Source organism: Ovis aries, chromosome 3 (assembly GCF_016772045.2).
Source record: "Ovis aries strain OAR_USU_Benz2616 breed Rambouillet chromosome 3, ARS-UI_Ramb_v3.0, whole genome shotgun sequence".
NCBI classification, from domain to species: domain Eukaryota; kingdom Metazoa; phylum Chordata; class Mammalia; order Artiodactyla; family Bovidae; genus Ovis; species Ovis aries.
This window is the reverse complement of record NC_056056.1, coordinates 44,277,967-44,294,934: the sequence shown is the minus strand read 5'-3', so window position 1 is coordinate 44,294,934 and position 16,968 is coordinate 44,277,967. Positions and strand designations below refer to the sequence as shown.

Sequence of the window (16,968 nt, the reverse complement as noted above, 5' to 3'; positions counted from 1 at the left end):
AAATGCAACAGCAACAGTGTCTTCCTCATAGCAATGTTGTAACATTTAAATGAAACATAATTTCATAATCTATGTAAATCTTGGCACATAGTAGACATTCAACAAATAATTGCACTACTACTTATCATTATAAACATCTTAAGTCTTAACATTTGGACTGTGCCATACAAAGTTTTAAAATTAAAGTTTAGGATTCCAAGCCTCCTCCATTGCTTCAGTGCCTCTAGTTTGAGGAAGCAAACTAGGTGGAGGAAGCAAACCAATATGGGCAGATAGATAGAATTTACTATCCGGAAAGTGGTCAAAGCAACGGTGGTCCTCAAAGCCATGCCAGTCAAAGGAAAGAAAAAAAGAGTAGTGAAAAATAATGATGAAACTTTAGCAATTTTTGATAAGAGCAAAACTGTGAGAAAGAAGAGGGATGATGAGGCACAGAAGCTAGAAAAACTATTTTTGGAAGACATTTAATAATGGTCAAAATTCAGTCCATAGAAATGGAGCGGATGAGATAGTTGGACCAGACTTTAAAAGATCATCTGTCTCAACTGTTTATCAGTATATGAATCCTTTCTACTCGGGGTCTCTCTGCCTCCATTTGAAAACCATCAGTAATGGAGAAGTGACTGCTTCTAAAGCAGATTATTACTACAAAGCAACTATAATTGTTTTAGGAAAAAAATTATCTCTTGTAGTAAATAGAATCCCGCTTCCCTGAATTTTGCATCACCGTTCCTAGTTCAATCACATTACAGGAATAATAAATAATTCTAGTCACAGGAAAGTAACATTACAAAGGAAGAAAGTGCTGAAAAAGAGGGCTAATGAGAGCTCAGAGCAAGGAATGGGGCAAATACACGTAAGAGGTAAGGAAGAAAGCAGTCAGAAAAATCATCCTACAGAAGCCGAGGGAGAAGGGTCCAGAAGGAAAGTATGAACAGTGGTGTCAACATGCTGCAGAGAGAGAGGTCAAGGAGGTTTTTAACTTCAGAAAGGACGCTGGATTAGAACAGTTTTAGGACGATGTTTGGGGCAGAAGCCATACCACAAGAGGTTAAGGAAATAATGAAGTAACAAAGGCAACAATATCAACATATTTTTGGTGATGAAAGAAAAGCAATTAAGAGTTGAGCAAGAATTTTTTAGGCCAGGGGAGACGAGCACATTTATAGGCAAACAGCAAGAAACAACTGGAGGTGAGATTAAAAGAAATAAGAAAAAGTGGTGGAAAAAGGAGATGAGAGAGAAGGAAGAATTAGATTCTTAGGGGGATGGGATGGGATGGAATGGATGGAGAGGAGGAAGCAGGAAAAGATACTGAATAGTTATACCCACAGACTATGAGGCACCTTGGGCTATGCCCTACTTTGAGAAAAATAGGACTTTGTCAGGCAACAGAAGAGTTGCCTTCCATACTACTCTTCTGCCTAATGCCCTTATTCATGATGTGCAGGGAGATCAGCTGGGACTTGGGTGAACCTGGACTGCCTCACTCCCACCACTAGTTCTGAAAATTATCTGAAGTCCTAAGATCAAAAGGGCAATGAAAATATGTTATCCATGAAATAAGGAAGGATGGCAGGGGAGAGGGAAGCAACAGAAAAACAATAACAATAATAATTACTAAATACTATATGGTCCATAATTGCTTACTTTCATTTATATGATTTTGCCGTTCCTGCTAACAACCTTGTAAGAAAAACATTTCTGAATGAATCCATAAATGAATGAATCAGTGATCCCTATCCTGTGATGGAGAAACAAGTTCAAGAGTAACTTGGCTTCACACCATTTAGCTAGTTAGTTGTGAAGATGTGATTTGCACTCAGATCTTCTGATTCTAAATTTTATATCTCTGTCCCCAAAGCACATTGCCTCTCTGGAAAGAAAATAAAATATATATATATATATATATATGTTTTTCACTACTGCCTCCCATCCATATCAGGCACCCTGTACTTTACTTTCCTGTCTTCTTTTTCTCATCAATTACCAATCCAATTATTTAGAAGAACAATTATTATTTAAGTCCATCTTATATTAAAAATAAATGGCAACAATAATTAATATCTTTGATAATTTTTTAAGGACTATTTTTAGGGCAGTTTTAGGTTCAAATAATTTTATAAGACTGAAATGGGTAGAAAATTATTACTTAAGGAAAAAGACACTATTTTCATTAGTATAATTTACCATTTTTCTAAGCAAAAGGGTAACTCCTAAAGCTGCAATGAGGGATAAATATGCTACAACCAACATGAGAAGACAAGTACTTATTTATATGACAGCATTAATTTGTTAGTATTTTTTGAAAGCTCAAATCTTTATGTTTAGTAGTTAGCTTCATTATTGAGATCACTGTGAGCAATAATATATATATTTTATAACTTAGCTACTTTAAAAATTATTATTAAACTAGACTCTGTCAGATGATAAATCTTATATAGTGGAGAAGTATATTATTTTCATTTTAGCTGAAGGAAAGAAGCTTAACTATACCATTAGCCAGAAATTGGCTCTTCAAATTCCAAGTGTTGTGCCAAGTGTTTCTTAGACTATGACATATTTGAGATATTTTAAATTTACTAAATTTAAATAAATTTAAATTTACTTTATTTATTAAAAAATAATCTCTAATAATTTTTATCAAATCTATCTTTGGTTGGATATTAGAGTGTTTTTTTTTTCCCTGCACATATCAGTATTTCTAAATTGAGGGAAATCAAGTTGAAACTAAAGAAACACAGAAAATAAGAACAGAGTTATGCTAATCTAATTTGCTTTTTCCTTACACTCCCATTTGACATTTATGAGACCCTGTGCCTTGCAGGAAATTCTAAATATATGTGTTTCCTTAAGTTCCTTACTTACTTTTGATTTAGCAACAAAAAAGGAACAATAAAAGAGAATCTCATCTGGAAGGATAAGAAATATAAATATTTACAATATTAAATTTATATATCTTAAATGGCTATAAAATAAGTAATACTTAATATGTGACATTCTTATTAGGAATAAAATCACAAATATCCTCAAAATACAATATAAATACATTTTTAAAATCTAGATGTTATCAAAAATAACATCCCCCAGCATCTATCATACAATATGCTAAAAAAACATACTATAGCAGCCACTGAAATTAAGGTTCATAAGCCTGGAACTGAATGATATAACTGTACTGCGAAAAATCTGTCTCTAACATGTAAAAAGTTGAATGTAAACAAAATATAACTTGGATGCTTTATTTTACTCCTTTAGAGCATTGATATTACTGTATTACTAGTGAAATTTTGTCAGAGTGAATCAGATAAGAACATGGTATTCTATTCTTGGTGTCTTGGCCAAAGAGTAACAAATCCTAAAATCACTCATTCAAAGTTACTGGAGAATACAAATGTCTAAAATATGTAAATCAGTAGACACTTATTAACAAGTCTATAAAAATAGCAAAATTAAAATAAAATCTATATAATCTACCCTACCTTGAAAGTAGTTTCTAAAAGAAAATTAGATATTAATGTATTCTCAAGAAGGACAAAAATGACACTAGGATTTATCCACTGTTTGGGTTACCCCGCCTTGCTTTTTTCTAGAATACAAATAATCTAGTGTTAAGTCTATTAATAAACTATATATGTTATCTAGGTCCTTGAAGGGAAGGGTCTTCAAATAATCTAAACAAGTATGTACTCTATAAAAAGTAATAAAGATGATGCTGTTAAAAAAAAATTTTAGAGAGAAAAATAAAGCAAAATAGCTAGAAACTCATCTGCAGTGAGTCAGTGAGTGATTTAAGAATGAAAATATTTAAATGTTAGTTTGAGGTATAAAGTAAGTAACTGTAACTATGAAGTTCATTAGTACTATAACCCCAAACCAACAATGAAATAGCATTTTAATGAATTACTGCTTGGTATTACCTCTATATCTCTCCTCACTGTTTGGGTCTCTTAGCCTGGAGAATCCCAGGGACGAGGGAGCCTGGTGGGCTGCCGTCTGTGGGGTCGCACAGAGTCGGACACGACTGAAGCGACTTAGCAGCAGCAGCAGCAGCAGCCCAGTTCTGCCTTACAAGCTTCTCTACTTAGTTTGGATCTCATGGTCAATAACTTCAACAGTCTCCCTTGCATGTTTAATTTTCTCCTTGCTCATCCATCTTCAATACAATCTGTCTTTGCTTTTGTTCCTGGCTGCAGAACACTGCCAGAGAAAATTTATGTAAAACATGCAGATTATACATTTATGAGTTCCAATCTCAAATGAGGTTCTGCTCAGCAGTCCTTTCACTTATTTATCCTCAAGCACTTTGCTTTACCAATCCCCACAGTGTTTATAACAAACTTCATTACTTTCATGTTCCCTAGCTTACCTCCAATCTCATGCTCAAAAAGTAACTATGTACCACATATCAATAAAATTAAGTCCTCAGATATGACTTCTTCCATTCATACCCTAACATACCTAACTCTCACCTATACACAACTCCTAAAATTTCTGAGTACAGTATAAGATGTCCGCTCTTTTCCAGAGCTAATCCCCCAAACTGCTATTCTTGATCTCATCTTTCTCCAATCCAAGACCTTGTTCTATGAATTATTTCCTGACTCTCCTATTGTCAATTTCACCAATTCATAAAAAAAAAAAAAAAGTCAAGTACTAAAGTTCTTTCCTTCAGCTCTATCTATTCAAGCTAATTCATCTTCTCTCTCTTCCCTGGCAAACCTCTATTGTCTTTCTTGTCTACCTCCTTAGCAGTCCATCTTTCATCTTCACCACTTACTTGACTCTGGAAAAGGTGAGAAATAACTTGATTTCTAAATTCAGTTGCTTATATTCAGCATTCCTGCTCTCATTGCTCTCAAAAGTCAGCAAAGGTAATAAATGTAGACAGAATGAAAGAATTAGAAATATCACTATTTGTAATGCTCCAATGCAATGGCTGATTCAAGCAATGGTTATTAATGGGGATGCTAAAACCAGAAGTTTAAAAGATTGTTAGGAACACATCCATCAAGTCAGTGATGCCATCCAGCCATCTCATCCTCTGTCGTCCCCTTCTCCTCCTGACCCCAATCCCTCCCAGCATCAGTCTTTTCCAATGAGCCAACTCTTCGCATGAGGTGGCCAAAATACTGGCATTTCAGCTTTAGCATCATTCCTTCCAAAGAAATACCAGGGCTGATCTCCTTCAGAATGGACTGGGTGGATCTCCTTGTAGTCCAAGGGACTCTCAAGAGTCTTCTCCAACACCACAGTTCAAAAGCATCAATTCTTTGGCGCTCCAACTCCAACAGTCCAACTCTCACATCCATACATGACTACTGGAAAAACCATAGCCTTGACTAGATGTCTGAGTGATCTCCGGGAGTTGGTGATAGACAGGGAGGCCTGGTGTGCTGCGATTCATGGGGTCGCAAAGAGTCGGACGGGACTGAGCGACTGAACTGAACTGAACTGAGGAACATGATATTTACATGGCCACAAAGTATCACAAAGTCAATCATGTATTAAATAGTAGAGATCCGTCAGTTCTTACCAAGTGATCAAGCTAGAGTCACCAACAGAGGACAGGTATTAGGTGTCTCCTAATGTGATAAAGTGATAGGTATATTTATATCACCTGTTTTGTATTCTCATCAGAAATATTCTATCAGAATCGAATCATAAAAAAAAGACTAATTCAGAATATGGAATATACCTGAGGACAAACAACTCTACTTTTCAAACGCTAAACCCAAGAAGAAAGGGAAACAATGAGACTAGTCCAGACTGAGAAAGAGCGAAGAGACATAGAAGCCAAATGCAACGTATGACTCTTGACTGAATCTTGCACAAAAGGGAGAAAAAAATCTATAAAAGAATTTTGGAACGAATATGAGAATTTAAGTATGGACCATATGTTGAATAATGTTATTGAGCAATTGTTGATATTATTAGGTACCATAATGGTATTGTGGTTATATAAGAGAATGTCCCTGTAACTGGGGGATTATTAAGAATGAACCATTGTAATATCCATATCCTGTTACCAGGTTTGGCAAAAGGTGTGTGTGTTCATTCTACTATTCTTTTGACTTTTTTGTGAGTTTAAAACTTTCCAGTAATAATAATATGAACCAATGGACAATGAAGGCTTACTAAGAACTGAAGATTAGCAGAAATGAGTCAGTTAGATGAAGGGGAGAAGGAGTGTGATAAGGAGAACCCTTCAGGAATAGGGAATAGCAAGTACAAACAAGGGTATGGAGGGAAGAGAGAGCCTACTGTCAGAAACCACAAGTAATTCAAGCTGTTTATTTAAGGGGAACAGGGAGTTGTGGAGAGTCACTGGACTCGAGAGATAAATTGGGAAAAGAACTTAAATGAATTTATAAATTTGCAAAAGCAATAAGGAATATGGATTTCATCATGAGGATAAAAGAAAATCACAGAAATAAATTAACTGAAGAATGATATAATCAAATTTTCCCTTAAGAAAGATCACTGATTGTAACACTGAAAATGGACTGGAGAGGACTAAGACTAGAAGAGATGAAACAGGAAATTTGTAATAATGTAGGTGAGAGATGACAACAGCCTAAACTCAGATAATAGTAGAGAAGATGGAGAAAACTAGATGGATTTTATATTTTCTCTATTTCTAACTGCTTGTCAGTAGTCCATACCCAAATTTGTAACTGCTTACTGGGCGTATCTTTACCTGCAAGTCTCAGAGACACCTAAAATTCAAGATATCCAAAATTTAAATTCACTATCTTTATCCACCTTTCTCTACCTTCCTTCTCTATCTAGCTTACCAAGCTAAAGACAAATAGGGCCAACTTAACTCTTTGACCTCTCTACATTCTTCAATTTCTACACCAATTTGAATTGTCCTATGGACTCCACTCTTAATCAGAAATCCAGCCTTGCTCTCCATTCCAACTGACACTGCTGTAGCTTAGGATTTTACTTAGCCAAACTGAAAAACAAAACAAAACAAACCAAGTCACAAACTTTCTTGATCATTATTATGATTTCAAAATTATTCACTCCATAGGAGAAAAACATTATAAAACATGACATATTATCACAATATTCATACACAAACACCCACTCTCTGAACTTAGTTTTAATCAAAAAGCTAACTAACTGAATATAAATTATTCAAATCAGTAGCATTTATGACATGAAAATTTGCCCCCACTTTCTATAATCTGATTTTTTTGTTTTTTGTTTTTTTTTTTTTTGGCCATGCCAGCTGTGGCTTGCAGGATCTTAGTTCCCCAACAACTGAACCTGGGTCACAGCAGTGAAAGACTGGAATCCTAACCACTAGACCACCAGGGAACCCCCTACAATCTGATTATTTTTTAAGTTCATCATGAAGTGAAAGTTAGAGGGAAGTCGCTCAGTCGTGTCCGATTCTTTGCGACCCCATGGACTATAGCCTGCCAGGCTCCTCCATCCATGGGATTTTCCAGGCAAGAAGTTCACCATACTTTTTAAAAAATCCTACCAATACCACAACATGACCTATTTCGAATACTGTCTCCAACCATTCTATGCTCCTGCTGTCCAAAAAAATCTCACTGGATAGCTGGAACTCTGTTTTATCTGCAGTTTTACTTTTGTATGATTGTGAAGGAAAACTGACCAGTTTAACAAAATTCTAAGATTACATTTCTCCCCGTTCATTTCAAGTATTTCAGTTAATCCAATTCTAAATGCACAACAATGGACTACCAAACATACAGAAAAATCACACCATCTCTTTATTGTATAAAAAAGGATGCTGAAAAATAATAAACAAATCTAGAAATAAATAAGATTTTATGAATAGTGGATAGGTTTAAAACCCCTATGTCTTCAATTAAATCCTCACATGTGAAGAACAATTACCAGTGGCAGAAAAAAGGAAGGCATGAATAATAAATGAAGGCAGAAGGAATTATTCCCAATAAGGGAAATGATCCAGGATAACTATAGTTTACCCTTGGTAAGGTCAAAACTCTTTGTATAAGGCACTTCTGAAATTTTTAATTCTTAAATTATACATTTTTTATGGCTTTCAAACAGCATATTTTGAAAACAAGGTAACCTTTCCTTGATAACTCACTTTTACTATTTTAATAATCTGTTTTATATTATGTTGTAATGGTGATGCCCTCAGGTGCTACTGAAGGAAGTCAGTCTGCCCCTAGGTCAAAGAGCTTCAAATTATGGTGATAATACTAGCTCCAATATTTTGGCCACTTGATGTGAAGAACTGACTCTTTGGAAAAGACCCTGATGCTGGGAAAGATTGAAAGCAGGAAGAAAAGGGGATGACAGAGGATGAGATGGTTGGGTGGCATCACCAAATCGATGGACATGAGTCTGAGCAAACTCAGGGAGCTGGTGATAGACAGGGAAGCCTGGTGAGCTGCAGTCCATGGGCCTGCCAAGAGTCAGACATGACTGAGTGACTGAACTGAACTGACTAGTTCTTTCACTAGTTTGTTATCAATATATTTTTAGAACTCTCTTCTCCCTAGAGAGGTTTTCAGCAGTTACTTCTCTGCCTTGCTTTCTATATTCTTGCTTCGGCACCATCTATATCCCTTTCTAATTTGAATCCTCTGAAACAAGTAACTCTCTTTTTTTTTTTTATTAATTGAAGCATAATTAACATACAACATTATATTAGTTTCAGATACAGTAACTCATATATATTTTATAGCTGACATAGCATCTTAACATATTACCTCATTTAATTCTCACAATAACTTTAAAATACAAAAATTACCACTATTCCTACCTTATAGATGAGAAAACTGAGGCTCAGAAAGATTGGGTAATTTACCTATTAAAGTCATAAGGCTGGTAAATAACAAAAGTGATTCCAACTTTTCAATCTCCTTTCATCACCAAATTAAACTTGCTACAAAGAAATTAAATAAGAGTCAAAAGTGAGGCCTAGGACTTCCCTGGTGGTACTGTGGTAAAGGGGGCTTCCCCAGTGGCTCAGATGTTAAAGAACCTGCCTGCAATGCAGGAGATCCAGGTTCGAGCCCTAAGTCAGGAAGAACCCAGGAGAAGGGAATGGCTATCCACTCTAGTATTCTCACCAGAAGAATCCCAGGGATGCAGAAGCCTAGCAGGCTACAGTCCATGGGGTCACAAAGAGTCAGACAGGACTGAATGACTAACACTTTCACTTTTTACTCTCACTGTGGTAAAGAAACTGCCTGCCAATGCAGGGGCCACCAGTTCGATCCCTGGTCCGGGAAGATCTCACATGCCTTTGGGGCAACTAAGCCCATGCTCCACAACTACTGAGCCCATATTCTGCAACTACTGAAGCCTGTTCACCTAGAGCCTATGCTCCACAATAAGAGAAGCCACTGCAGTGAAAAGCCTGCAAACCACAATGAAGAGTAGAACTGCTCACTGCAACTAGAGAAAGCCTGCATGAAGCAATCAAGGCTAGCACAACCAAAAAGAAATAATTTTTTCAAAAAATGGGGCCAATAAGAAAAAAAGATGAGATTCATGAGTAAGCTCTGAATTTTTCTGTATCATAATATACATTATTAATTAATTAAAACACAGCTTACTTCTCTTCCTTGGCAGTTGAAGCTACCAGAAAAAAAAATTAATCTAGGTAAAGAAAACACTATCTATTTTCAATTCAAAAACCTATGTACCAGTAATGAACAATTCAAAACATAATAGCTCAAATCTGCAATAAAATAAGGCTGCCATTTACAGAAAGAAAATCAATTCTTTTACTTCAGATCTGAAGACAACTAAGCAGACTAAAAAAATATCTGCATTATGTCACAGATTCTTCCCTCACTGCCTCCTCTTGCAAAGACAGAGAACTGCCAAAGGACCTAAAGTTTAATCTTACCCACCAAACAGCACCCAATGAGAATATTTTCCCATCTGGTGGAAGTCAGGAACATTAGCTCAGGCCCTTACCAGAATCATGCAAACCACAGGATTAGAACATTACTGATATTTAGGGTCAGATAATTCTTTGTTGTATGTCAGGAGGTTGTGGGGGAGGCAGGGTAGAATAGGATATATCTTGCACATTATAAGATATTTAGCAACATCCCTGGCTAGAGGCCAACACCACCCAACCCTCAGCTGTGACAATGAAAAATGTCTTTGGACATTTCCAAATATCCCTCGGAGGGCAAAACTGCCCCTCTTTGAGTACCACCAATTTAAAAGTTAGGGTCCTAGGTCTTGAAAAAGGAGGCCTCCAACCAGCCCTGTATAATTTTTTTTAATTGTTTCTAAAACGTGGATTTTTAAAAAATTAAGACAGTAACAGTACAAAAAGATACCTAAATAATATATATGCCATCCTCCTTTAGCTTAAAGCATTTTATAGGATTTTGTAATATGAATCACATGTATCGTCCCCTTCCTCCCTCCATCCCAAAGATGGGGAAATGTCCAGTTCTCTCACTACTCTGCTAGTAAAATGTCAAATACATACATCCATATATATGTACATACTTATATACACATAAGATCTTAACAGTTCTAACTTGCAAATCCCCATTTCTTGCTTTACATGGTAACACTGTGGTTCTTAAGTCATGTGTCCTAGAGATTCAAGCTTCCACTCAGATTTCCTCATCTGGTTCCTGCCATCTATTTGTGAAGGAAGTAGGAAGTAAGCAGATGACCTTTAAGATCTTTTCAACTCAACATCCAATGGCAAAAACACTCCTTCAACTTTTACTTACTGACTCCCAGCTGACTAAACCACCTCCTCAGATCACTGAAGTCATTCATGCTAACTTTTTTCTTTCTCCAGTAGTAATCTATGATGAATACAACCAAACAGGATGTCAACCATTTAAAATACCACTTTTTAATACCAGTGATCAGTTGATTATTGCCTGACTCAAACTATTTTAAACATGGATATTAATTTTAAAAGAAAAATTTTTCAGGGAGTAATACTGTATACATGAGTGAACCATAACAGGAAAATATTGAGATGGAAAGTAGATTAGTGGTTACCTATGTCTGGGGGTAGGGTGGAATGGGGAGAATGGGGAGTGACTGCTAATGGGCAGAGGTTTCTTTTTGAGGTGATGAAAATGTTCTAAAATTAGATTATGGTAATAGTTGCACAACTATGTAAATAACCTAAAAATGGATGAATTTAACACTTTAAATAAGTGTACTTTACTCAATAAATATTGTAAAAAGCTTAAAGCAGAAAAAGAATTTTAATCAACTCTTATTGATAGGAAAGGAATATGATTAAGAACAAATTCTGCAAAGTTTCCCATTTCAAGAGTTGTGTAAGATTTGATTTTAACTCTGACATAAAAACTTAACACAGAATTAACTTTTCCAGAAAATAAATACAAATTTAATCATCTTTTCCTAATAAACTTTGGATAACTTAAATGCAATGAAAAACATTTCAGAAAGCCAAATGTTAAGGTAACAATACCTCTCTAAGACCAAAATATATTAATATCATCATCAACAACAGAACAGAATACAACCAAACAGGATGTCTTTTTAGTTTTGTTGTAGTGCACCCTTTATAAAGAAAACCATAGAGATATTTTTAATTTCTTTTAAAAGTGATCCTCAAGTTGTAATGTCTGTCCTGATAATGCAATAATTCTAAAATTAACAGAGTATCATTTTAAAATAGCCAAATCACAATAAAATAGCAAACATCTAATCCCTTAGACCATAACTATCAAGCACCCAAAAATTGCACACATTTTTACCAAAACCTATCATAAGCAATGATGACAACTATGAACAATCAAGCAATACCTATTTCTAGGATATCAGAATCTGACTGCAATCAAACAAATCCCATCATTCCATCTTAGAAATTATTAAGGTTCTCATGCTACTTTTCCAAATAGAACACTTCATCAGGTATAAAAGTCAACCTTAATGTCCGTCAAAATCTGCAATTTAAGTTACCACAATAACATTTCTCAGTACACTATCATGACATCACTTGCCTTTTTAAAGCATTTACTATTAAGACTGCTCTGGGGTTTGACAAATCAGACACAGAACCAATTAAAAACAAAACCCAAAAACATTCCAACTGAATTCTTCGAAAGTAAAGAGAGCCTAAATAAAGACCAAAATTAACCTAGTTAATGGGGAACTCTTAAAAACAAACTGCAACCCGGGTCAGCCAAAATTCTAAAAATACCATCCCAAACTCAGCACACGGACAGACCAAGTGTTAATTATAATGGGCTGGCAAAAGTTCCCCTGTCAACGACAGGAGGGCAGGTAAGGCCTGCCTTTGCATCAGTGCAGAGACGGAAAGATGTATAACTGAAGAAAATTAACTACTGAACAAAATGATTGGGAGCTAAACTGCCAAACTGCAAAACATCGAGTTAATTTCTGGGCTGGCCATCTCCAGGAAGAAAAATGACTTTTTAAATTTAAATTATTCCAGTAGGATCAAAAAGCGGCTTAAGGGCCCGGCCAGAAAAAGAAAGGGAAAGTTTGGAGGCAGCGTCTAAGGAGGATGGTGGAAGTTCCACAGCCGAAATCCCAAGAGGGGCGAGAGGGGAGAGAGAGGCGAGAGCGGCGTCGCAGCCGCGGGCTAGGGGCGAAGAGTACAGCTGCCAGCCCGGATCCCGGCGGGAGAGTGAGAAAGAAGAGGAGGAGGTGGTGGCCGGGAGGAATGGAAGCTTCGGCGCTGGTCAGTTGTGACCGAAACTCCGCCGGCTTGGGCCTGGGAGGAGACAGAGGGGGTGGGGTCTCGGTCCTCCCTCCACGGGAAGTCGGGGCGAGGGTGGGCCGCGAAGCGCTGGGGGCCGCGTGGGGCCGGCCCGACACCTACCTGCGGGTCCCGGGCAGCCGCCCCAGAGCGAGGCCTAGTGCATCGCCGCCGCTTCCAAGCCTCCACGTCGCGCCGAGGCTGCTGCTCCGCGGCCGCCGCCGCCCGGAGCCCGGCTGGGCCCGAGCCCGGCTTCCCGCCCCCGCCCCGCGCCGGCTGGCCCGTCGGCCGGGGGAGCACAGGGCCGCCCTCTCGAGCCCAGCTCCGCTCGGGGGTGAGAGGCGGCAGCGGCGGCTCCCTCACGTCTCTCCCGGGTGTCCTGTCAGCCAGCAGTTTCCCCCGGGTCCGCAGCGCCGCCTCCGCCGCTGCTGCCACCGCCTCTCCCACATCCCCGGCCTCCAGAGGAGCCGCCGCCGCCGCCGCCGCCGCCGCCGCCGCGCCGCGACCACTACCCCTAGCGATTCTGCTCCCTGCTCTACTGCTTCTCCTCACCCCGCCCGCCCGCCTCGGTCTGGCTAGGTCCGGGGAGACAGTGCCGGAGGCCGCCGCGAGGCCGCCGCAGCCCCCAGCCCACAATCCACCGCGCGGCTCCACCGGGGCGGGAGGCCGCGGCCCGGGCCGGGGGGAGCGCTTGCCGTCTCGGGAGAGGGCCGGGCCTGGAGCGGGCGCCGCCGGCGTTACCCCGGAGCGGGGAATACCCCGCGCGGCTGCTCAGCGCCTCCTCTAATCTCTAATAACTCCCCAGGCAGAGACAGAAACCCACGCTGAACTCGATTTTTCCCTACGACCCCTCCCCCACCCCCAGGTGCTCTCGGCTGCAGCCCGGTGCCGCTTGCCGCCTTCCCGGGTCGGTATGCGACCCCTCAGGGTGGCCCTCGCCCAACCCCTAGACCAACCGACACCAAACATCCCTCAATCACCCAGCACCTATTAAAGTAGATACTTCCACAACATTCCACTTGTCCTTTCACCCCTTGAAAGTGAAGGCTATTCAGAGTATCCCAGTTAAGTGTCCTTTGAAAGGTTTAAGGTCACCCCCTCCCCAGCAATCCACTGGACTCTGGAAACAGTGCACTCCCTATGGAGGCCTTCTCCCACCAAATCCCAAGTTTTCCCAAGTTCCAGGCCTTCCTCTCAGGCACCTATCACACTTCTCTAGCCGTGGAATCAGTTCTTCCTGCTCTTTGACTGAAATACTTGAAGAGTGTGTGTGTGTGTGTGTGTGTGTGTGTGTGTGTGTGTATTATTAATACCTCCTCACTATGATTCTCAACAGTAATCCAATTTAGCCTGGTTTCCGAGGGCTGGTGACCTTAATCCAGTTAATAGAATCCACAAGAAAGAGAATGTGTTAGGATACATTTTAAGAGAGAGAAAAGGGCCTTTTGAATGCTTAGTTTATCACGTAGTGTGTTTCATGTGTTTTATCAAATCAAAAGTGAAAATGTAACTCTTACCGTTGGAGATTGAAAAAATAAAGTTTCCAATTTCACTTATAAGAAGTCATTTTGAAAACTGCAAACATAACTCTTTGTGAAATAGTATTTTACCCACTAAAGAGCTAAAGTTGGGGGAAGGGAAAGACAATAGAGAAGAAAGCAACAAAAATAATTGAGAGGAAATTCTTACTTTATATTGTTCTAAATTCAATTCTCTACAATTTTGTAATGAGAACAGTAATCTCCAACATTAACTAAATTTAACTATAAAAATAATAAAGAAATCCTCCTAAGTCCTGGATAAAACCAGATGAGTTTACATTACACACATTACATACATTACACAGGAAAGACACCAAATTTCACCAAAGGCCAGAGAGGAAAATAATTCACTTTAAATCTAGAATCAGTTCATAGATTATACTATAAAATGGATGCAACAAGTTCCTATATTTTGAAACCACATCAGGAAACCAACAGTAGTTCAAAAGCTGCCTTATACCCAGTGGTTTGGCCTTTTAAAAAATATTTGCACTTATACCCGACCTTGCTCTGAAAAAGATTCCAGGTTGCCATAGTTGGCACTTGGGTTAGAGAATAGCTATGAAGTATCTCTCAGACACTAGCACAAGACAGACAGGTTTGCCTTCCTCATCATCCATTTGTAGATAACAAACCATAGGAAGAAAATACATGTTGAGTATTGCACTTAGTTCTTTCAGGGATCCAGCATGATTTTATTTTTACTAATCCACAGAACAGTTCATAATCATGAATCTAAATCTAAAACTAAATGCTGATAATCAGGTTTGCCAAAAACATAACAAAAAACTATTAACTGGCTAAGGAATTTAATTTAGAAGTAGGTATATTTCAGATTAATATGTTCACTTGTTATCCCTTAAATCATTGCAGTATTGAAAAGACACAAGGGACCAAGAGACTCAGGTTTGATCCTTGGGTTGGGAGATCCCCTGGACTAGGAAATGGCAACCTACTTCAGTATTTGTGCCTGGAGAATTCTATGGACAGAGGATCCTGGTGGGCTATAGTCCATGGTGTTGCAAATAGCTGGACACGACTGAGTGACCGCATGCACATGAGTATGAGCTATGGAGTAAGTTAGAGAACTTGAATGGGTTTTCATTTGATAGGTTTAAGTTTTGCTATTTAGAAAAAGAGCTTCCCAGGTGGCTCAGTGGTAAAGAATCTGTCCCAATGCAGGAACGTGGTGGGCTACAGTCCATGGGGTATTGAACATCATTGCCAAATTGAAAACAAATGTGTAGAGATATGTAATTAGTATTAATTTCCAGAAAGCACAGATCACAGAAAATTAAGAATAACTGATAGCAATCATTACTGCCCTCAAATGAAGCAAATATCAAGTCAATATTTAGCTACCCTATTACTAATAGTGTATCTGGCATTATCTTTATTAAACCTGTTGAGAATTATGAATGGTGATAGTCACCACGGTCAGATATTCTCATTAGATGGAGAATGGGCAAATTTTCTAATGCTGCAACACCTATGAAAGGCCTATGTCATGTTTGCTATATGCTCAGCACATATTTGTGTATGGGGCAGTTGTGAGACTAACATGTTTCTCAATCAGTGAATACCATTTTTAATGACTTGTTTGACAGAAACTATACTTTCATATGCCAATATAAATGCAGAAGGGAAAGGCAACATAGTTGTAGGAACAATCAGAAAAATAATTTTGCAGTTTAGTTAGATATGAGCACTAGCCCCTCTTTTCTCTACAATGTATGTGCACACTCAGTCACATCCAACTCTGGGACCCCATGGACTGTAGCCCACCAGGTTCCTGCATTGGGGCAGATTCTTTACCACTGAGCCACCTGGGAAGCTCTTTTTCTAAATAGCAAACCTTAAACCTATCAAAGGAAAACCCATTCAAGTTCTCTAACTTACTCCATAGCTCATACTCGTGTGTATGCGGTCACTCAGTCGTGTCCAACTATTTGCAACACCATGGACTATAGCCCACCAGGATCCTCTGTCCATAGAATTCTCCAGGGACGAATACTGGAGTAGGTTGCCATTTCCTAGTCCAGGGGATCTTCCAACCTAAGGATCAAACCTGAGTCTCTTGGTCCCTTGTGTCTCCTGCATTAGCAGGTGGATTCTTTACTACTGTGCCAACTAGGAAAGCCCCTAAATATGTATAATTACATTGTGTGTTTTTCTATTAATGTAACTTACCATTGGTACAAAGTCAACATGCATGCAAGCACTAAAAGTATTATGCTGGTAGTAATTTCATCAGGGTTTGATTTTTTGATCCAATGCCCTGAATTATTTGATCCATCATGTTTCAGCTGTTCTAAGATGTAACAGTGTTTTAAAATCACAATTTATAGCATGATAAAACTTGAAACTATGTTTTAATATCCCTTCATATCTAATGTGGGACTATTGGAAAACTTTCCAGTTTACTTTGAGTATGGTATAAGATAGTAAAACTAAATGTGTGGATAAGCAACAGAAATGTTATAATATCTCATGTGATAATAATATACTCAATAATTGTTGGGACTATATAATTTTTCAATATATCATCATTGCTTGCATCTTCTAAATCAGCTGCTTGATTACTTTGGAAACAATTATTTAACTCTATTAAACTGCCCTGTTACATTTATCTTTCATGCTGATATTCCAAATTTTCATTTGATTACCATAAAAATAGCAACTACCATTTACTAAGAATTTACTGTTCTCCAAGATAGGGAA

At 38.5% G+C, this 16,968-nt stretch overlaps 1 protein-coding gene across 4 annotated transcripts in view; it reads right to left on the bottom strand.

Moving 5' to 3' along the window:
- The window catches only part of VPS54 (VPS54 subunit of GARP complex), a 99,338-nt gene extending 86,382 nt beyond the window's left edge, over window positions 1–12,956 (bottom strand). For 3 of the 4 annotated variants that reach the window (XR_003588692.3, XM_027966698.3, XM_027966699.3), the window contains exon 1: window positions 12,830–12,956. The gene's annotated coding sequence lies outside the window, so the exon portion shown is untranslated. Of the gene's footprint in view, window positions 1–3,920; window positions 4,627–12,829 lie in introns of those variants that run through there. The other variant, XM_060412061.1, reaches the window with a different exon arrangement.
- Between the last annotated feature and the right edge of the window lie 4,012 nt (window positions 12,957–16,968).